Below are 2,692 nucleotides of genomic sequence, written 5' to 3'. Positions count from 1 at the left end.
GCTGTCTGCTCTCATCCTGTCACTGTCTGACTGAGTGCATTGAAATGAACCTGAAATGAAACCCTAGTATTTGCTAATACATATGTGGTCAGTGTTCATTAGAATCACCAAAACTCAATTCTACGCAACAAAAATGGTGCAGCCTATAGGCTCAACAGTTCAGTTCTACTCTGATGTTTGAAGACTAAGATTGACAGGCTGATTAGAATCATGGGGAAAAGCTCACATAAACAGGGTTAAATCCTGACCATATTCCATGGAATCGCTACAAATCTACGTCTTCCCCTCATTTACCGCAGTGGGATTACGGAATGCCGAAGGTACGCGGCCATCTGACCAGACGTGGACCGCACTGTTGAATCCGATCCAAATATAACCAGGCAAAGGTAAACTCCTCAGAGTCACATCCTGGGATTTAAATATAACCAGGCAAAGGTAAACTCCTCAGAGTCACATCCTGGGATTTAAATATAACCAGGCAAAGGTAAACTCCTCAGAGTCACATCCTGGGATTCAGTGGGAGCTGTCTTCTCTCTCTCTCTCTCTCTGCCAGCAGACCAGAAGGCCCTGTATGTCAGGCCCATGTGCAGAAGGGCAAATACCTGAGATGACTTCCAAACAGAGCATGAACGTTTGGGAAATAGCTCTCTTGTGCGAGAACTTCGTTGCAGTTGTTTCAGCTCCAGAAAGCGATGACCCCGGCCTTATATCTGTTCAGCCTCCTGCCTCTGCTCCCGCACCACCAGACTTGCAAGTAGCTTCCTCCACCAAGCAATCAGGATGCTGAACACTCTACCCACTCTTCCATCAATGACAGCCCAACACCCCCCAGGACCGCCCTGTGGAACTGCACTGTGACTGCGCAGCCTAACGTGTTGCTGCTTCATATCAAGCCTGATATACTTGAAATGACTGCATATCAATGTAAATATACAGCACACACAAGCACAAGTTTAAACTTCATGTAAATGTTATCAATGTTATTTATCACTCTGCCACAATGCTGCTGCTACTACTACTCTGTCAGAAGGTTACGCTAGGACTATGTAAATACACAACACAACTACCTCTATTTTTTGATATATGTTCTATATTTCTATATTTTGATATATGTTCTATATTTCAGTCTCGCACTTTAATGTCTATATGTGGTATGTCTGTATATTTTTTAATTTTTTATTGTCTATGGCTATGTCTATGTCTGAAGTATGTCTATGTCTGTATTTAAAGTATGTCTATGTCTGCATGGGAAAGTAAGAAACGAAATTTCAAATTCTTTGTATGACCAGTGCATGTAAAGAAATTGACAATAAAGCCGACTTGACTTGAAAAAAAATATATGTTTAGAAAGTAAAAAAGTCAGTTCTTCAGGTTTTCTCTGTTTTCTTAGAGGCACTCTCTTCCGTTCTAGAACTTTTTAAGAAGGATTTTTGGTAAATATGCTCCTGCACAAACAAAGGGCTTCTTTGTGCCTGAACAAAGCTTCAGAGAAGAACCTTTAGGTCTTCTAAAGAACGTGTTAAGAACATTAAAGAACCTGCATTTGAGAACACTCAAATACAATCCCTTGATTGACGGAAAGGGTGGCAGAGCTTTTCTTTAACGTGAATGGAAAGGCCGGCGGCAAATATAGAAGGTAGCTGAGTTTCACAGTAATCATGATTGTATACATGAAGCTATTGAGGAAAACCACGGATGTGACGTCATAATTATGACCTTGGAGGGAAGGGAAAGTCTTACATGTGGACGTGCCTGGTTAACAGGACTACGGCTGTGGGAGCTAAGAGCTGCTTTTGCACAAACTAAAATGACAGAGATGACTCAAGGCTCCGGGTCCCCAGGGGTTATTGCAGGACCACATGGGGGGGGGGGGCTTTCCACAAGGGGTCCGTTTGCTCAACCAAACCTCAGCTGTCTTCTTGTCCTGAAAGGTCCCACAGTGGTCATTGTTTAGCGAAGGGAAGACGCTCGTCTTCATTTTGTGTGTACACAGAGAGGTATACCCAGAGCTACAGCAATACCACCTACCCAGTGCCAGACAAGAGGAAACTAGTGTATGTGGAGAACAGAGCAATTGCTGAGATTGTGAAACTGCCTCACAAGCACGATTCAGTCGCTAAGTTATTAATCCAGTACGTCCTACCTATCCAGATAGGCTGCCCACACAAATGAAGCCTGCAACAAAGCATCCAACATTACTGATTTTATTAATGCGCTGGAAGCTTTCCTGATATTTTGGATCAATGACAAGTAGAACATCTGTAACATCTCAAAATCAAAGGAATTATTATATTATATACTATAATAAAGAATATGTGCATCTCAACGTGAGGTACAAGCACTCAGTCTTGTAGACAACACTGGGACCAACATAGAGCATTTGGTCAAACTAAAACCCAAAGGCAAACACATCTTGAAGCTGACTATGTTGATTCTGCACACCCTATTTCAAAAAGGCCTATAATTACAGCCATATTTGTCACGATTTATTTTGGGTTTGCTTTGCTTTCATGGCGAATTAAGAGTGATTTCCATGGCTTAGACTTTCCTCTACTCAAGGGCCATCTCCAGAAAGTTAATTTAATCAGTTTAAAAGCTCATCTAAACATTCCCATTCACGTGCCGCGTGCTGGTGGTGACCTTACCCTTACCCCGTGCTCAATAAGCTCCCGTAATAATAGCGAAGGAAATA

Source organism: Alosa pseudoharengus, unplaced genomic scaffold (assembly GCF_046254945.1).
Source record: "Alosa pseudoharengus isolate Yale_2024_CS ecotype anadromous, Long Island Sound unplaced genomic scaffold, YU_APseudo_1.1 YU_APseudo_1.1_scf_2, whole genome shotgun sequence".
Taxonomy (NCBI): domain Eukaryota; kingdom Metazoa; phylum Chordata; class Actinopteri; order Clupeiformes; family Clupeidae; genus Alosa; species Alosa pseudoharengus.
Note: the sequence above shows the minus strand (reverse complement) of the source record.